Raw genomic sequence first — 20,879 nt, 5'->3', positions numbered from 1 at the left:
GTCCATTGTCACTGACAAGCACGTCGGGCAAGCCATGGGTGGCGAACATGGCCCGGAGGCTTTCAATGGTGGCAGTGGATGTGCTGGATGACATGATTACGCATTCAATCCATTTAGAATAAGCGTCTGCTACAACTAAAGACATCTTTCCAAGAAAGGGGCCAGTAAAATCTACGTGGATCCTGGACCAGGGTTTGGAGGGCCATGACCACAGAGTAATGGAGCCTCCCTTGGTGCATTGCTCAATTGTGAGCACGTGTTGCACTGGTGTACGCATGACTCTTAAGTCTGAGTCAATGCCGGGCGACCAATCATGCGACCTGGCTATAGCCTTCATCATGACTATGCCTGGGTGGGTATTGTGTACGTCGCGTATAAACGTTTCCCTGCCTTTTTTTGGCAAAACCACGCGATTACCCCATAAGAGACAATCCGACTGGATGGACATTTCATCTTTGTGTCGGTGAAATGGCTTAACTTCATCTTGCATTTCCTTGGGAACGGCCGATCAGCTCCCATTGAGGACGCAACTTTTTACAAGTGATAGCACAGGATCCTGGCTGGTCCATGTCCTGATCTGGCGAGCAGTGACGGATGACCTCCTCGCTCTCAAAAGTATCCATGACCAGAAGCAAGTCTGCGGGCTGCGCCATTTCCACCCCGGTAGTGGCCAATGGTAGCCGACAGAGGGCATCAGCACAGTTCTCCGTGCCTGGTCTGTGGCGGATAACATAGTTATAAGTGGACAATGTTAGTGCCCATCTTTGGATGTGGGACATAGCATTGGTGTTGATACCTTTGCTTTCTGAAAACAGCGAAATGAGCGGTTTGTGGTCGGTTTCAAGCTCAAACTGAAGTCCAAATAGGTATTGGTGCATTTTCTTAACCCCATATACACATGCTAACGCCTCTTTCTCGACCATAATGTAGGCTCTTTCAGCCTCAGACAGACTTCTAGATGCGTATGCAACCGGTTGGAGTTTGCCTGATACATTGGTTTGCTGTAACACACAGCTGACCCCGTGCGAAGATGCAGCACAAGCTAGCGCTAATCATTTACACGGGTCCTACAGTACAAGTAACTTATTAGAACAAAGTAGGTTTCTGGCCTTCTCAAAGGCTGTCTCTTAAGATTTACCCCAAACCCAGTCGTCACCCTTACGAAGCAACATGTGCAACGGTTCCAGCAAAGTGCTTAACCCGGGTAGAAAGTTACCAAAATAGATGAGGAGTCCCAGGAACGAACGCAGCTCCGTCACATTCTGTGGTCTGGGTGCATTCTTGATGGCCTCTGTCTTTGAGTCCATGGGTCTGATGTCGCCTGCCGCAATCTTTCTCCCCAGAAATTCGACCTCTGGCGCCAGGAAAACACACCTGGAGCGTTTCAGCCTCAGTCCTACTCTGTCTAGTTGACTTCGAACCTCTTCCAGGTTGTGCAGGTGTTCGGTGATGTCATGACCGGTGATCAGGATGTCGTCTTGAAACACAACAGTGCGTGGAACCGATTTCAGCAGACTCTCTATGTTCCTCTGGAAGATGGCAGCAGCCTAGCGAATCCCAAACGGGCACGTGGTATATAAACAGTTCTTTGTGCGGGTTGATACATGTCAATCTTTTCGAAGATTCAACCAGCTCCTGTGTCATGTAGGTGGAGGCTAGGTCCAACTTGGTAAACGACTCCCCCCCCCCCCCCCCCCGCTAACGTTGCGAACAGGTCATCCGCTTTGGGTAGCGGGTACTGGTAACTAGACTCGGTTGATCATTAACCTTGTAGTCTCTGCAGATTCTGACCATGCCATTGCTTTTCAACACCGGAACAATTTGACTGGCCCACTCGTTGAACTCGACTGGCGATACGGTTCCCTCTTGTTGAAGTCTGTCCAGTTCGATATTGACTTTCTTCCTCATCATATATGGAACCGCTCGAGCCTTGCGACAACCAGGCCTTACATCGGGGACTAGATGGATCTGCACCTTGACGCCGATGCCTGGTTCAAATAGCGACGGAAACTTGCTCAGCACTTGGGCGCACGAGGCATCATCAACTGAAGATAGTGCTTTGACGTCGTCCCAGTTCCATCAAATCTTTCCCAGCCGAATAGCATTGGGCCATCACCTGGTACAATCCACAGTGATAAACTATGCACAGCTCCATCGTACGATACCTTAACTGCTGCACTGCCAATGACTGGTATAAGCTCTTTGGTGTAGGTGTGCAGCTTTGTCTGAATCGGGCTCAGTTTGGGCCTTTGTGCCTTGTTGCCCCACAGTTTCTCAAAAGCCTTCTGGCTCATAATTGACTGACTCGCCCCCATGTCCAATTCCTTTGATACCGGAATACCATTCAATTTGACTTTCAGCATGATAGGAGGGCTCTTGGTGGTGAAGCTGTGTACCCCATACACTTCTTCCTCGGGTTGAGTTGCCTCTCTTGTTTGTTCTGCGTGATCTGCGCCGGATCGATCATCCTCTGCCGACTCTGCCACCTGGTGAGTCGCAGCACTATTTGCTGGAGGTGCCCCATTGTTTCGCAGCCTTTGCACACGTAGTGCTTGAATCAACATTGATGGGCTCGATGATTACTCCCGCAGCGCCAACATGGTGCTACTGGATTTGCATTCATGCCCGATGGCGGACTCTGAGTCACCCTAGTTCTTGCAACTGCAGATGTGTATGCCCTGCCATAATCAGTTCTGCCTGCTAGCGACGTTATTTTATGCACAGTACTTGCTGGTGAGCTTCGATGTTGGGAAGATATCTGTCTGGTATTATTGCTCATGGATATGAATGCCTGGCTATTGTGATGGACTTGCTCAGGTCCAGGGATTCGGAGGACAGCAGCTTGTGAAAAATGACCTCGTGGCCGATACCAAGTACAAAAAAGTCACGCAGCATTTTCCCCAAAAATCCAGCAAATTCGCAAGTTCTCGCAAGGCGTCTTAGATCGGCAACATAACTCGCCCCGTCCTGGCCCTCGGAGCGGTGGTGAGTGTATAAGCGATACCTGGCCATTAAGACGCTCTCCTTCGGCTTGAGGTGGTTTCGAACCAGCGTACACAACTCTGTATGTGTCTTCTCTGCTGGTTTCTCCGGTGCTAGCAGATTGTTGATGAGGCCGTATATTGTGGACCCACATACGGTGAGGAGAATCGCCCTGCGCTTGATCGCTTTATTGTCCCCATCCAGCTTGTTGGCCACGAAGTACTGGTTGAGACGCTCAACGAAGGCTTCCCAATCATCACCCTCTACAAATCTCTCTAAAATACCAATGGCAGCCATGACTGCATGAAAGTTGATAATCCCATCCTCGTCACCAATTGTTAAGTATGGAAGAACTCCACAAGACTGAGTACTGTGAGCTTAGTCTCTTTAATACAACTCCAGAGTGCCTAAGCAGCATGGCAGACAACCTTTTATATTCATTTGCACGCAGTGTGCAGGTAACCCTTGGGCTTCCAACAGTTGCGCCTTCTGGTGGCAAGTCTCACACAGTTACAATGTTTAAATACATAACATCGGCGATCCCAGGAATTGTTTGATCATTGGTATTACAGGGTGCAACTTCAGACCCAGGGAGGTTGTTCCACACGGCCACAATCAGCTAGAGCTCTCCCATCACACAGTTTTGGGTCATTAGAGAAGGAAGCCGATAGATGCCTATTGACACCTTCAAAAGGACCTGGATGTACGCCTGTCTGAACCAGATTGTTCGCAACTGGGTGTCATATTTGACCCTGAAATGAGCTTTCGACCATATCTTTGCAGCATAACTAAGACGCCTATTCCCACCTCCGTAACATTGCCTGTCTCCCCCTTTGTCTCAGTTCATCCGCTGCTGAAGCCCTCATCCGTGCCCTTGTTACCTCTAGACTTGACTATTTCAATACACTTCTGGCCGGCCTCCCACATTCTACCATACGTGAACTAGAGGTGATCCGAAACTTGGCCCGTGTCCTAACTCGCACCGAGTTCCCATCAGCCCTTGTGCTCACCGACCTACATTGGCTCTGGGTTAAGCAACGCATCGATTTCAAAATTCTCATCCTTGTTTTCAAATCCTTCCATGGCCCTTGCCCCCTGCCTATCTCTGTAATTTCCTTCAGCCCCACAACCCCCCCCCCGAGATGTCTGCACTCCTCTAATTCTGCCTTCTTGAGCATCCCTGATTATAATCGCTCCACCATCAGTGGCTGTGCCTTCTGTTGACTCGACCCCAAGCTCTGGAACTCCCTGCCTAAACCTCTCCTCCTCACTACCTCTCTTTCCTCCTTCAAGACGCTCCTTAAAACCGACCTCTCTGATCAAGCTTTTGGTCACCTGCGCTAATTTCTACATATGTGGCTCGGTGTCAAATTCATAATACTTCTATGAAGCGCCTTGGGACATTTCACTCCTGTGTGAGAGTTGGTTGTTGAGTTTACTTGACATTGCAACAGAGGATTTGATTGGTTGGGCTTGACGAGGTGGATGCAGAGAGGATGTTTCCACTGATAGGGGAGATTAGAACTAGGGGGTATGGGCCGCCCATTTAAAACTGAGATGAAGAGGAATTTCTTCTCTCAGAGGGTTGTAAATCTGTGGAATTCGCTGCCTCAGAGAGCTGTGGAAGCTGGGACATTGAAAATATTTAAGACAGAGATAAACAGTTTCTTAAACGATGAGGGAATAAGGGTTTATGGTGAGCGGGCGGGGAAATGGAGTTGAGGCCAGGATCAGATCAGCCCTGATCTTATTGAATGGTGGAGCAGGCTCGAGAGGCCAAATGGCCGACTCCTGCTCCTGTGTCTTATGTTTCTTATCTTTTGCAACACAATCTCAGCCTATCGAATCTTTCCTCATAGCTAAAATGATCCCATCCTGGTAACATCCGAGTAAATTTCCTCTCTGCCCTCTCTAGTGTGTAGGATTTCTTCCTACAGGTTTCGAACATCAAGACTTGAAAGAACATGGAGATTTTCCAATGCAATGGACTTTTATTAAAAAGATTAGAATGACTATAAGTTCAACACTACTGCATACAGATTTAAAATGAAAAACCAAAACCACAAATCTCTAGCTTATCGATTTTAGATTCACATACCCCAATTCTCCCAGTTGCTTGCAATTTAAACAACCTTAAACTTCGCAAAGTATGTGCTGCTATGTTAATTGGTTATGCACAATTCTCCCGCAATGTATATATCCAACTGTTTACAGTTATCCTATTTCCCCAGTTACGTACAATTAACACCTACGTTAACTGGTCCTACACAATATGTCCCACAATGTATATAACCAAATTTTAAGAACATAAGAACATAAGAAGTAGGAGCAGGAGTAGGCCATATGGCCCCTCGAGCCTGCTCTGCCATTTAATACGATCATAGTTGATCCGATCATGGACTCAGGTCCACTTCCCTGCCCGCTCCCCATAGCCCCTTATTCCCTTATCGGTTAAGAAACTGTCTATCTCTGTCTTAAATCTACTCAATGACCCAGCTTCCACAGCTCTCTGAGGCAGCGAATTCTACAGATTTACAACCCTCCGAGAGAAGAAATTCCTCCTCATCTCAGTTTTAAATGGGCGGCCCCTTATTCCAAGATTATGCCCCCTAGTTCTAGTCTCCCCCATCAGTGGAAACATTTTCTCTGCATTCACCTTGTTGAGCCCTCTCATAATCTTATACATTTCGATAAGATCACCTCTCATTCTTCTGAATTCCAATGATTAGAGGCCCAACCTACTCAACCTTTCCTTATAAGTCAACCCCCTCATCTCCAGAATCAATCCAGTGAACCTTCACTGAACTGCCTCCAAAGCAAGTATATCCTTTCGTAAATATGGAAACCAAAACTGTACGCAATATTCCAGGTGTGGCCTCACCAATACCCTGTATAACTGTAGCAAGACTTCCCTGCTTTTATACTCCATCCCCTTTGCAATAAAGGCCAAGTTATCCTATTCCCCAGTTACATACGATTACTCCGACGTTAACTGGTCATGCCTTTCAGCAGTAACTATGCTAAAACTGGCTCAGTATAATTCAATGGGTGATCAGTCCATCCGAATATATACCTTTCGCGTGGTCGCTTCCACGTGTTCATGTCCACGTGTTCGTTTCCACGTGTTCGTTTCCATGTGTTCGGGTCCATGGATTCCCTTCCACGTGTTCGCTTCCACGTGTTGGCGTCCACGGATTCCCTTCCACGTGTTTGCTTCCATGTGTTTGACGGCCGCCTTCCAACAGCTCCTGCCAGCGTTCCGTTCCAAGCTCTAGAGAAAGAAAATTCCTTTGTTCAAAGTTCTTATACTTCTCAAACAAATGATCCCGGTTAACAGCCAAATGTCTGTTTGGTTAGAGATCATGTGACCATTTCTGGAATTCGCTGCCTCAGAGCTGTGGAAGCTGGGTCATTGAATCAATTTAAGACAAAGATAGACAGTTTCTTAATCGATAAGGGGTTATGGAGAGCGAGCAGGGAAGTGGACCTGTGCCTACAGGTAGACACTATAGGGCTGGTGTGATACCGGTCCTCCTGTATGGCTCAGAGACGTGGGCTATATACAGTAGACATGCTCTTTCTAATAGCACAACCACCCTGAGACCTCTGCGCTGCTCCAATTCTGTCCTCTTGAGTATCCCTGATTATAATCGCTCAACCATTGGTGGCCGTGCCTTCTGTTGGCTGGGCCCCAAGCTGTGGAACTCCCTCCCTAAACCTCTGCGCCTCTCTACCTCTCTTTCCTCCTTTAAGACGCTCTTTAAAACTGACCTCTTTGACCAAGCTTGTGGTCATCTGCGCTAATTTCTACTTACATAGAAAATAGGTGCAGGAGTAGGCAATTCGGCCCTTCGAGTCTGCACCACCATTCGATAAGATCATGGCCGATCATTCCCTCAGTACCCCTTTCCTGCTTTCTTTCCATACCCCTTGATCCCTTTATCCGTAAGGGCCATATCTAACTCCCTCTTGAATATATCCAATGAACTGGCATCAACAACTCTCTGCGGCAGGGAATTCCACAGGTTAACAGCTCTCTGAGTGAAGAAGTTTCTCCTCACCTCAGTCCTAAATGGCCTACCCCTTATCCTAAGACTGTGTCCCCTGGTTCTGGACTTCCCCAACATCGGGAACAATCTAGCCGCATCTAACCTGTCCCGACCCGTCAGAATCTTGTATGTTTCTATGAGATCCCTTCTCATCCTTCTAAACACCAATGTATAAAGGCGCAGTTGATCCAGTCTCTCCTCATATGTCAAGGCCCAGTTGATCCAGTCTCTCTTATGCGGCTCGGTATCAAATTTATCTGTTTGGCAGTCCCTTGAAATCGAGGAGGACTTCCTTCCACTCTAAAACTGAGTTCTTAGGTGACTGTATAGTCCAATACGGGAGTTACAGTCTCTGTTAAAGGTGGGACAGACAGTGGTGAGTGGGGAGTCTTGTTTGCCGCACATTCGTTCCGCTGCCTGCACTTGTTTTCTGCATGCTCTCGGCGATGAGACTCGAGGTGCTCATCACCCTCCCAGATGCACATCCTCCACTTACGGCGGTCTTTGGCCAGGGACTCCCAGGTGTTGGTGGGGGTGTTGTATTTTATCAAGGAGGGTGTCCTTGAAACGTTTCCTCTGCCCACCTGGGGCTCGCTTGCCGTGTAGGAGTTCCAAGTAGAGCGCTTGCTTTGGGAGTCTTGTATCAGGCATGCGGACGATGTGGCCTGCCCAGCGGAGCTGGTCAAGTGTGATCAGTGCTTTGATGCTGGGGATGTTGGCCTGGTCGATGACGCTAACGATGGTGCGTCTGTCCTCCCAGGGGATTTGCAGAATCTTGCGGAGACATCATTGGTGGTATTTCTCCAGTGATTTGAGGTGTCTCCTGCAATATGGTCCACGTCTCTGAGCTATACAGGAGGACGGGTATCACTGCAGCCCTGTAGACCATGAGCTTGGTGCCAGATTTGAGGGCCTGATCTTCGAACACTCTCTTCCTCAAGCGGCTGAAGGCTGCACTGGCGCACTGGAGGCGCTGTTGTTCCTCGTCGTCGATGTCTGCCCTTGCTCATAGTAAGCTTCAGAGGTATGGAAAGTGGTCCACGTTGTCCAGGGCCGTGCCGTGGATCTTGATGACTGCGGGGTAGTTTGTCTATAACACTGTTGTGAAGCACCTTGTGACATTTTACTGCGTTAAAGGCGCTATATAAATTAAAGTTATTTATTATTATGTCAAAATTTAAAATGTTAACGGTTACATCAAGAATCTGAATTGAAAAACAAAATGCAAGTCAATCAAACAGTTTAAAGTCACCTTACCTACAGGTCTGGCAGAAACATGTCCTGTGGAAGAAAAACATTGGATTTAACATTGAATGCAGCTAAACGCACTGTAAAAATCCCACTCACTCACTACACGCTTGTAACTGCTGAGCACAAGCTATTCAGCAAGCTCTTTCAAACATAACATAACGTGATATTTCTACCGAATTTTCATTCATATTTCCTCCCCATCGATATTTAACTCAACACTTTGGGAATCATTTCAGCATAAATACTGATTCATCTGCTTGTTATTGCAAGAAATTCCACCAAAGATGTCTCCGCTAGATCCTGCAAATCTCCTGGGAGGGCAGACGGACCAACGTTAGTGTTATTAAGAATAAACAGTCTGACTGGATACTGAGGGCTCAAAGTAAAGTGTGACCGTAGTCTTTTATTGCAGGTCTCCAGAGATTCTCACCAACCTGTGAGGCCTCCTTAAGTACCTGTGCTCCCAAAGATCATGGGATCCCTTGGGACTTCAGGGAATGAGCCCTTTGGTGGCTGTACAAGGTATACACAAGTTGACATATATAACAATACTCTCCCTCACCCCCCCTCCCCGCCCCCCAAAAGTCAACAGTGTAACTATTTACAAGGTGAGACGATCTGGGGGCCTTCTTTCCCTGGTTGATTGTCTCGGTACAGATGCTGGTATTGGTGAACCATCTGTTGGGCCCTCGCTGGGCTGCTGTGCAGCTGGCCTTGCTGGGCTGCTTGGTGTGGTGAGTCCTGCTGGGCTGCTGCGGATGATGGGTTCTGCTTTGTGGCCAACCACGGTGTTGGTTGCCACTGGTGTGTATGTTGGGGGGTCAAAGAAGGTAGGGTCCAAAGTGGGTTGCTCAGGATAGTCCGTGAATCTGAGTTTTATTTGGTCCAAGTGTTTCCGGTGAATGAGTCCATTTGAAAGTTTGACCCGAAACACCCTGCTCCCATCTTTGGCCACAACAGTGCCGGGAAGCCACTTGGGACCTTGAACATAATTCAATACAAATACAGGATCACTGATTTCAATTTCGTGTGACACATTTGCGCTGTCATGATATGTACTTTGTTGAAGCCGCCTGCTCTCTACCTGTTTATGTAGATCAGGGTGAACTACTGAGAGGCTTGTCTTAAGTGCCCTTTTCATGAGCAGTTCAGCAGGTGGGATCCCAGTGAGCGAGTGGGGTCTTGTGCTGTAACTGAGCAGGACTTGGGATAGGTGAGTCTGCAGTGAGCCTTCAGTTACCCTCTGTTAGATCTCTTAATTTCCAATGAAATACGAACTCCGATGGTAGTTTTAACTTTTTAATCTCGGCAGAGAGCAACAAACTTCTTGGCTTCAAGCCAGGTCTTTATTCTTACTGAGACACATGGTCAAAATGGCTGTACTTTATACCTGGATCAATTTACAGAAAAGAACTCGCCTTCTTTGACCTTATTGGCTCAATTGAAAGTCTTTTAACGTTTTATTGGCTCGCTACCCAAGGTCCGATAATGTCAAGTTGATTGATGAGTTAATGCAACATGCTGAGCAGCTTTGACTTGGGGGTCTGTGAATTTTCACAGTCTGTCTAAATGAGCCTGTTTGAATTCTCTATCAATCCCCCCTTTGATTCTTTCACAAACTGAATCATAAAACTTCAGGTATCACTGGTTAAACATTCTACAAAATAATTTCATACATGTTAATAGAGTTTCCTTCTAAAATTTGTTGATGTGTTTCGCCACATGTCCGGACTAGTAGCTTCCACACAAATTTACACCAACCCGAGTTCCATCGTGGCCACAATGGAAGTCTGGTTTTAATAGGTTAATTAACCTTATTCCAATTTAATCCAAATCAATATCTTAGTTCAACCAGCAAACAACCTTTCTTTAAGCATAACATACCCCTGTGCCACGTACAGATGGTCTGCTGGGACCTGCAAGGTGTCTCACCTGCGGAACAGCAGCTACAGCCGCCTGGTCGCAACAACATTTAATCAACATAAACAAACAATATAAAAGTAAAACAATTACAACAAATAGAATGAAACCTTCCACCAATGAAGTTCCCATTGAACCTAGCCATTCAGTGGCTCCATTCCACAAAGTGAATGATGGGGGTTGCTTAAATTTTTCTACCTCCTTTTGGATATGCTCCGCTAAGTGGGTAATTTCTTCGGAGCTATCTGGGATATATGTGCAACACTCAGTTCCGAGTAGGGTGCAAGTACCTCCCTTTTCAGCCAGGATGTAATCAAGGGCCAGTCTATTCTGTAGGGCTACTGTGCGGATTGCTACCATTTCTGCATTGATTTTAACTAGGGCCTCTGAGGTATCATTGGCTACCCGTTCCACAACGGATGCCATGTTAATGGATTCCCTTGCCAGTTTGGCGGTCCCATACCCAGGGATCAGGATGGCAAAGAACCTCTCTGTTTCTGTGATAGCTCTCTTAGGACGGTGTAACTGTTCCGACACTAACTTTATATGATACATATAAGGCACAATGTATGCTAAATAGCAGGATCCCATCCAATTCTGGGGCAGCCAAGGGTAGGCCTTGTGGCCACACACCCAATAGGTGCCATTATATGCAATGAATGTTAGCTGTTTCTTTGTCAGCAACACTTCGGGACCTGTCCAGGCTTTTCCATCTGTTTTATTCAGAATCCCCGTTACGTTAAAAATTCCCACATCGGCCCAGTTTGGACGGTTCCGTGGCTTGATTATGTTATAATTCCGGGAGCAGTTACTATACCCCATATTTTGGCCTCCTTTGATGTTTCTAATCAGACAGACCGATTCCCCCGGTCTTCCTGTTCCCGTTGTATTAGTGATAACAAAAAATGGGGGCCGTTTGGAATTATTGTACCACGGTTGGTATCCCCCTTCAAAGGTAGTCAGATTGTAACCTGCTGACTTCCATTTACGTGCCCAGTTTTCCATATCCTGAAACGCATTGCCTGTTTTATTTTGATTAATAATCCACTCAGCCATTTCCGAGATATTCAAGGGAACTGGCCTCAAGGGAATCCCTCCCTTTGAGTGAATAGGAATATGCGCACACACCCAACAACTAGAAATGTTACCTTGTTTGGCATAAATGTATGACATATATAAAAAGGTATTTACATGTAATTCCCTTGCTACCCTACTATTTCCCTTTGGTGCAGAGGGTCGGCTAGTAAGAAGTAGGCCTATGCCTAAAATACCTACAATCAATAATACAGTAAATTTATACATTTTCTCAAAAAGTAATTGTCCTTATTAGATTTCAGCTTCAGTTACGGGTGCTCGTTTAACGTGTGAAGCGTGGATCCAGGCTTTCTTTCCTTGGACTTTAACAGCTGCCTGGGTGGTCAATAACACTTGATAAGGTCCCTCCCACTTGGCACCCAAAGGTTCTTTATGCAACTTTTTCACATACACCCAGACTCCCGGGATGATGTCGTGTCCTCCTTCGGGTGGATTACCCCAAGCTGCCGATACCTGTCGGGAAACAGAACTAATAGCATTGGTTAAGTTCTGACAGTATGATAACAAAGTGTCACTCATTAAGTGAACATCAGCTTTCCGTAAATCGATAGTTCCTGGCAGCGACATGGGTCTTCCTGTTATAATTTCAAATGGGCTTAGACCTGTAGTTCTGTTCGGGGTTGCCCTAATGCTACATAGCACTATTGGTCGTGCCTGGGGCCATGGTGTTCCTTCTTGGTGATTTGTGCTTTGTTGATGCTGGCTTTATGTCCTTTCAGCCGAAGGTGATCCAGCAAAGCTCGTAAATCTTGTTCATGCTGTTCTTCTGTGTTTGAAGCTAGCAGGATATTGTTGGGGTAAGCATGTTAATTCCGCCCCTGTGTCTAAAAGACAGTCCACATCCTTATCGCCCACCCTCACAGTTATATATATCCCATCTCCTCTCTACCGTATTAGTGCGAGGAGGGGGGCCAGGGTGGGCTCTAATCGTTTTTTGCTATCCCAAGTAACTCCTTCTGTTGTTGTATTGTCAGTCGCTTAAATGCTTCTATGAGGTCGTTATCTTGTGACAAGCCTGGCTTGTTGGCTGAATTGTATCCCTGGCTGCGTCCGCTTCCCCAGCCACGACCTTTCTGTTTTGCCCTGCACGTCTTGGCCCAGTGACCTTCTTTCCCACAATAATGACATTTTCCGGGTAATTTTCCCAATGACTGTTTATCGGAATCCTGGGATTTTCATCCCATAGCCTGTACAGCTCGGACTTTAGCTCCCATATCCCGATCTAATTGGTTACATCGATCCACCAATGCTGCAAATGTAGTTCCTCTACCTTCCCAGTCCGGTATCACTACCTTAAGCATTTTGGACAGTTCTGGCTTTAGACCTGCCACGAAAGCTGCTTTTAGGGGTCCAAACGCTTGTTCATCCATTTCCTCATCCGTATTATTCATACCCGAATGTTCTAGCCACGTGCATCTAAACCGCTTGTCATACTCCAGGACCTCCTCTGTTCCTTTCTGTTGGCAGGCTGCAATTTTTCGCCAGTCTGTCTTAGCTGGACTGAAGGCTTGCAGCCAGTGTTTAATCGCCTCCCATCCTGCTCATTCTGCCCCAAAGCTTCATCTACCTTGTCGTGCAATTTTCTTCCCTGTGTTTTTGGCATCATTATGGTCAAAATTTGCACTCCGTCCCAGGCATGAAGTTGATATATATTTTTTAAGTGGTCCAATTGGTCCCACGTTTTTACTTCCCCTTTCTTTGGATTGGGCAATTCCTTGGACCATTTATCAATTTTCTCTGGGTCTGCCAGATCATGAACAAAGTATTCTTCGTACACCCTTCTCTTTGTTTTTTTGGTTCCGCCCTCATCCGCAGTCTCTTCTGATTTGACTACAACTCGTCTTTTTTAAACGGGGCAAAGCGCACCCCTAATTCTTCATCATCCTCCGACACTGTATTGTCGGAGGATTCAGAAACCATATCTATTCCTCGGTTGTGTCTTCGGGTTTGCGCTTTTAATTTATCCAAACATGGGTACCCTGGGAATTGATCAATACATTTTCCTTTTCCTATTATTGTCTCTTGACCTAATGATTTTTTCCATTCTTTAATTTCATCTTTAAGATCTTTAACTTCCGCTTCCAGCTTTTCAAGTTCAAGCTTTTTCTGTCACAGCTGCGCACAAACAGCTTGCAATTGATCCTTTGTACTGGTCAGTTCTCGATCATGTTGGGAACGCATTATAATTTCATTCCGGTTTCGAATCTGGCCCATAACCGCTAGGGACCATCTAGTTCGCTCTTTATTTTTCATACGGGTCGTTTTTCCCCAGACCCTTTTAATCTCGTCCAAGAACCATTGTCCTTTGGAGATTCCGTACTTTTGTTCGATCTTAATTCAGGTTTTAGATAAGTTGAATTGTTGCTCTATGTATTCTTTCAACTGTTTGAGAATTAAATCTAGCGAAACTTGAGGTGGTGCCTGCCCACCTTTAACAGTTGTAGGCAATTCTTTGCCCTTTTCTCCTGCTGCCATTTCTTTACTGAGTTCTTTACTGGGGTCTCGAGTCGTAGGCCTGCTAGCCGATCAATAGGTCGGTGATTAATTAACTAACACACCGCCGAAGTTTAGACGTTTATGGGACCTCGAGCCGACTACCAACCGGAGGGTTCGCAAACCGGAGGCTTTCGGAATCGCGTAGAAGGAGAGGCGAATTTCGACTTTTGACCGAGGACTTTTTTTTAAAAAGAGGAGTCCTTACCTCAAAATGTAGGTCTGATGTCCAAAATTCAGTTTCTTTCCTCAGCGATCCTGTTCGCAGCGCCAAAATTGTTAGATCTCTTAATTTCCAATGAAATACGAACTCCGATGGTAGTTTTAACTTTTTAATCTCGGCAGAGAGCAACAAACTTCTTGGCTTCAAGCCAGGTCTTTGTTCTTAGTGAGACACATGGTCAAAATGGCTGTACTTTATACCTGGATCAATTTACAGAAAAGAACTCGCCTTCTTTGACCTTATTGGCTCAATTGAAAGTCTTTTAACGTTTTATTGGCTCGCTACCCAAGGTCCAAAAATGTCAAGTTGATTGATGAGTTAATGCAACATGCTGAGCAGCACGTAGTAGCTTTGACTTGGGGGTCTGTGAATTTTCACAGTCTGTCTAAATGAGCCTGTTTGAATTCTCTATCACCCTCTTCAAGCCCTACTTGATAGTTTGCTCTGCTCTCTCTGCCTGACCATTGGATGCTGGTTTGAACAGGGCAGATGTGACATGTTTGATCCCGTTGCGGGTCATGAATTCTTTGAACTCGGCACTGGTAAAACATGACCCGTTGTCGCTCACAAGGACGTCGGGTCGTCCGTGCGTGGCAAACATGGCCCGCAGCCTTTCAGTGATGGCAGCGGACGTGCTTGCCGACATTATCTCACATTCAATCCATTTGGAGTACGCGTCTATAACCACAAGGAACATTTTACCCATGAACAGGCCTGCATCGTCGACATGGGCTGTAGGCCACGGTTTGGAGGGCCAGGACCATAAACTTAGTGGCGCCTCCCTGGGTGCATTGCTTAACTGCGAGCATGTGTTACAATCTGTGCATGCAGGACTCTATAAGTCCGCATCGATACTGGGTCACCACACGTGGGATCTGGCTATCGCTTTCATCATTGCGATGTCTGGGTAGGTACTGTGGAGGTCACTGATGAAGGTGTCTCTGCCCTTCTTGAGAACCACTACCCGATTTCCCCACAGAAGGCAGTCTGCCTGTATAGACATTTCATCTTTGCGCCGCTGGAACGGCTTTATCTCTTCCTGCATTTCCACTGGGACACTGGACCAGCTCCCGTGATTACACAGTTTTTAACTAGGGACAGTAAGGGGTCCTGGCTCGTCAGGTTATAATCTGTCGGGCTGTGATGGCTGATTGCTAACTCTCAAATGCTTCCATAATCATGACAAAATCTGCGGGCTGCGCCATTTCCACCCCCGTGGTGGGCAATGGCAGCCTACTGAGAGCATCGGCACAGTTTGCTTGGCCTGTGGCGGATGGCGTAGTTGTATGCGGACAACGTGAGCGCCCATCTCTGGATGCGGGCCGATGCATTGGTATTTATCCCTTTACTCTCGGAAAACAGGGATATAAGTGGCTTATGGTCAGTTTCCAATCCAAATTTTAGCCCAAACAGGTATTGATGCATTTTCTTTACCCCATAAACACATGCTAATGCTTCTTTTTCAATCATGCTGTAGGCTCTCTCAGCCTTAGACGGACTCCTGGATGCATAAGCAACCGGTTGCAATTTCCCAGATTCATTAGCTTGTTGCAATACACACCCGATGACAACGCATCACATGCTAGTACCAAACGCTTACATGGATCATACAACACAAGCAATTTGTTTGAGCATAACAATTTTCTAGCTTTTACAAAGGCATTTTCTTGGCTTTTGCCCCATACCCATTCGTCTCCTTTACACCGTAAGGTGTGCCGTGGTTCTAACAGTGTGCTGAGACCTGGTAAGAAGTTACCAAAATAGTTTAGGAGTCCTAGAAACGACCGCAGCTCCATCACGTTCTGTGGCCTAGGTGCGTTCTTGATTGCCTCCGTCTTCGAATCGGTGGGCCTGATGCCATCTGCCGCGATTCTTCTCCCCAGGAACTCCACTTCAGGCACCAAGAAAACGCACTTCAAGCATTTTAACCTGAGCCCCACGTGGTTGAGTCGACTAAGAACCTCCTCCAAGTTCTGCAGATGCTCACTTGTGTCCTGACCTGTAACCGAGATGTCGTCCTGGAAGACCACCGTGCGCAGGGCCGACTTCAGTAAGCTTTCCACGTTTCTCTGGAATATTGCCACCGCTGATCGAATTCCAAACGGGCATCTGTTATAAATGAAGAGACCTTTGTGCGTGTTGATGCAGATGAAGGCTTTCGATGATCCCTCCAGCTCCTGCGTCATGGAGGCCGAGGTCAAGTCCAGCTTCTTTTCTCCCGCCAGGGTCGCAAAAAGGTCGTCGGCCTTTGGTAGTGGGTATTGATCCTGCAGGGAGAAACGATTGATAGTTACTTTGTAATCACCACAGATTCTGATGGTGCCGTTGTAAATGTAGATTCTTTTCCTCAATCTGGTTCAGTAAAATTACTGAGTCGAATACCTATTGTGCTTTCAACAAAGCAGTCTTTATTTTACCGGCCGGCAAGACTTATCAGACAGAAGATATACTCTCTCGATAGAGCGTACACACTCCCTACGGATAAGTGACGTTACATTGTCAAGGCACGATGGTTATACATTTTCGGCAAAAGATAACAAGATAGGGCTAGAGTGACATCCCAGCTCAGCCCATCTCGTTTGATCCCTCCTTCCCTTTGTCCACTCATAAGCCGACCCAAGCATGGTCCGATTTTAAACAAAGACCTTCTGTCAATGTTTCAGGTTAATAACATGATTTAATAAGACCTTGAGGTTTTTCTGCAAGCTGTGGGTTTTGTTTCAATATGTGTTAGTGTTGTAACATTTCGCAGTCTCGAGTCTGAGATGTCATGGCTATTCCTCTATGAATTGTTTGTTAGCTTATACTGTCCCTATACAATTCCCACGTTCTCAACTTCAATGTCTATACATTTTTAAACATTCACATTCCCCTCTTTTATCATTCCATGATAACACTTAGGATCATTCTAGGAGTAAAATGTATAGGGAATGTGAACACACCCAACATCTAGAAAAGTTCCCATTTTGCGCATAAACATAAGACATGTAGCTCTCGTCTCTGTCTCCCCTCCCATGCGCCGAAACTGTCATATATCAACACTATTATACAGACTGTGGCATACAGACAGTTTCATCTTATGGCTCAGGATTCAGATAAATAGTCCAATTATTTTGCTGATTAAAAGAGTTCAGTTTTCCCGTCTCTCTTCTCAGGTCACCGTCGGTGTAGCTGGCTGTCTATCACTACGGGTAAAAGTTCAAACTGGTCCACGTTCCAATTAGGATGCCAACGGCCTTGTTCAGCTATGGAGAAGAGGAAGTCTGGAACAGAAACAGGAGTTAGAATAACCAGTAAAATAGGTTCGTTAGAGGGTGGTGAGCTTGCAGTGGCGCAGGTGAACCCAGGCACTTTTCCCCTCAACCTTGGCTGCAGTGGAGGTAGTGAGTAACACCTGAAAAGGCCCCTCCCATTGTGGCTCTAATCCCTTCCGAATCCATACTTCCCTGGTGCCACGAGGGACAATTCGGGTAAAACTGGGAGGTCGAGGTGAGCATCTTGAACCTGGTTGTGAACTAGTCGCAGAGCCTGAGTCAGAGAAAGAACATAGGTGGTCATCAGTCGAGCTGAGATACCATATCTAGGAACATTTTCCCTCATTAACACCCTAACAACAGTTTGAGCCTTATTGTCCATGGTAGGGTAGGCTTCAATCCATCTGCTAAACACATCTACTATTACTAACACATATTTGTAACACTGAACTTTTTGCAACTCAATGTAGTCCAACTGAAATGTCTCAAAGGGACCTTCGGGTAGGGGCGTTTTACCCCAATCACAGGGGACTCCCTTCCCTAGATTATGTTGCTGGCAAACCAGGCAACGACTACTGATGTTCTGGGTGAGCGCCTGGAGTCTAGGGTGCCAGCAAGTAGCCAAAAGTGTGTCACTCGTGGTCCTTGCTCCACAATGAGTAGCAAAATGCATACATTCAATAACCCATAGAGCCAACTCGTCAGACATGCAAATCTGTTCCGCGGGAGTGGTCCAGAGTTTAGAAACATTGTCATAAGTACATGCATAATATTTCCACAACAGTTTATCTTTTTCAGGAGCGTCGTCCTGTGCTTTTATAACATCTTGGATGGTTGGCATTGGTTTTTCCGAGGCTAACTTATCCTTCGCAGGATTTTTAGTCTGACTCATAATTTTGGGCACTACCATTTGTTGGTCACAAGAGGCCTGTTTGGCCTCTTGGTCAGCACAACGATTCCCTATATCAACCAGAGAATTTCCGGTAGTGTGGGCAGTACATTTGACAATGGCAATGCGTTTGGGGAACATGAGGGCTTGCAACAAATCAGATACTAGCTGTTTATGGGATATCTCATTCCCCTGTGAGGTTAGGAATCCCCTATTTTTCCATAATTGTCCGAAATCATGGCCATACCTAGAGTCGGTATAGATATTGACTTTGAGATCTTTGGCCAAGATACAGGCTCGGGTGAGGGTGACTAGTTCAGCTTGTTGAGCAGAATAGGCAGTTTCAAAATCGGCAGATTCCAAGACCTGATTCTCCTGGTTTACTATGGCGTATCCTGAGATTTGTGTACCTTCTGGATTAATTCCGTCAACATACATAATACAGTCTGGATCTTCAATTGGTACATCAACAAAATCTTCCCTGACTGATGTGGCCTCTTAAATTAAAGATAAACAATCATGACTGGGTTCTTCCTCATCTTGGGGCGGCTCAGTAAGAAAACAGGCCAGATTAATTGCAGTACAGTGCCGAAAGGTCAGCTTAGGATTGTTTAGTAAGTAGATCTCATATCTGCTTTGCCTGGCCATGGTAAGGTGTCGAGTCTGCAATTGGCCCAGGAGGGCAGCTATGGAGTGAGATGTGTTAAGACAACGGTAGCACAGTCTTTCAGAATTGTACAATACAGTTGAAAGGGCCGGTCATAGAGGGGCCGGCCCAAAGCCGGAGCTTGCAGCAGGGCTGTCTTTAGTTCCTTAAAGGCTTGGACGTCTACGGTTTCTATTTGTATACGGGGTGAGGTGCTTAGTCATCAGGGCAACATTAGGGATCCAGGATCTGCAGTAATTGATCATCCCCAAACACTGTCGCATTTGTTTAGCCGTGCTAGGGACTGGAAACTGGCAAATTGGTTCGACTCGGCTAGCCTCCAAAGCTCGGTGGATACTCGGTATTGCCTGTGATAACCCACTTGGGAGGGGTCCTCTGCCCACACATGAGGATCCACATAGTCAGGTATGTCAGAGCCAGTATGATGCTGCAGAGTCGTTAAGACCTTCTCGGGGTCCCCGTGGAATTTGCACATCCCGGCTGGTAGGGTCAGCCTCGTCTATAGCCTGGCGCACCATAACTCCCAAATCTTTAGCGTGGTGGGGAGGTAATACTTCACGAGTAATATGTGGTGCCACCATTGGGGGCTGTCCATTTCCACAAAATCTGCCTTCCCTTCCGGTCCAGTCACTCTAGCCCTTAATAGAATTTCCTTCACTTCCCCTTCGTGATCCTGATAAAAGTTCTGCAGGTCCTGATTCTTTCCACTGGGATCGTATGCTAGGGTCACGTGATAGGGTGCCTGCGGCAGGTCCAGACACCACCACTGAGGGGTTCTAGTGGTATAATACTGCCGCTTAAGGGTTCCCTGTTTTACAATAATCCCATCATCTCCACACTCCAAATGCAACTGGAATTTGCAGAGGAGGTCTCTAGCCATCAAGTTACAGTCCAGATGGTTGTGATAACAACTCGATGTTCCACCGATTCTTCCTGGTAACCCATTTTAACCGGTTCTGACACTGGGAATGTCGAGATTTGTCCCAGGAATCCTGAAAGTTCCTGTGTTTCAGTAGAGGCAGGGAGTTTAAGCTTTGATTGTACAGAAGACATGAAGGCTCCCTTATCTATCAAAAAGGGTTGCCACTCATTCAGAATTTTTAACAATATCATTGGTTCGTCGTCCGGGGAGGATCCCTGCACAATCAAGCTGCGTAGTCAATCGGGGGACAATTGACCAAAGGGGTTGTTCTGGGAGAAGTTAGTGTAAGATCCTCCTCTCCCCCCTTGCCCCCCTCCTCTTCCTCCTCTTCCTTTTCCATGCTGACGGTAGGGGCAATTTTTATTCCAATGTCCTTCCTGCCCACAATTAAAACAGTCAATTCCTCTTACCCAGTCCCGGCCTCTTCCCATACCATGCCGGGGACAATAGGGAGGTTTATTAGCAGGGCTCGGGCCGTTTGGTTGTTTAGTATAACCGTATCCTTGCTTATCCATCCAATCCTGTATGCAACACTGCGGTTCTATTGATCCTTCCTCCCGAGATGGCTCTTCCTTTCTAGTCACGTATTCAGTCTTGACCCGGGTTGGGGGCGCACCTCCCCCCTCCCCTTTCTTTTCCTGCCAATAATATCTAACTGCCCTTTCCATTTGTCCGAACAGCGTGAGCAATCGAATAGTTGTTCGAAGATCACATAGACATCTATAGTGGGGTGGTCTGCAGCTTGTTGTGAATCAGAGTTTGGCATTGGTCTGACAGGGAATTGGTGTCGGGATTTTGGGATCTTGGAAATCATTTCTAGGTCGGAGGATGTTTCGGAGCTGTCTGACTGCTTGACAGTTCTGCGTCTCGATCGGCGGGGGTGCTTGCTATGTCTTTCACAACTTGGACTGGTAGATTGACTAGAAGATTTACGGGACTGTCTGTGATATCGAGATATAGTTCTGCCCTTTCGAGTGTGAGATCTGGTCCTTTCGGCTATATTGCTTGTGAACTGGGGATCCGAATCGCTATCAGAGGATGAGGAGTCAGTTTGGGTTTGTTGCTTTGGTGGTATGGGGTTGTTCTTAACTCCTCTCGCCGGAGTGTAAGGTGGAGGGTGTTGGGAAGAGGACT

At 46.6% G+C, this 20,879-nt stretch overlaps 1 protein-coding gene across 1 annotated transcript in view; it reads right to left on the bottom strand.

Annotated features, from left to right (window-relative positions):
- LOC139250221 (uncharacterized) overlaps positions 1 to 6,111 on the bottom strand; it is a 118,300-nt gene extending 112,189 nt beyond the window's left edge. The window contains exon 1 of the mRNA XM_070872717.1: positions 6,056 to 6,111. The gene's annotated coding sequence lies outside the window, so the exon portion shown is untranslated. The remainder of the gene's footprint in view (positions 1 to 6,055) is intronic.
- Positions 6,112 to 20,879: the final 14,768 nt, after the last annotated feature.

Source organism: Pristiophorus japonicus, unplaced genomic scaffold (genome assembly GCF_044704955.1).
Source record: "Pristiophorus japonicus isolate sPriJap1 unplaced genomic scaffold, sPriJap1.hap1 HAP1_SCAFFOLD_351, whole genome shotgun sequence".
Lineage (NCBI taxonomy): Eukaryota > Metazoa > Chordata > Chondrichthyes > Pristiophoridae > Pristiophorus > Pristiophorus japonicus.
This window is presented reverse-complemented; position numbering and strand designations above follow the sequence as displayed.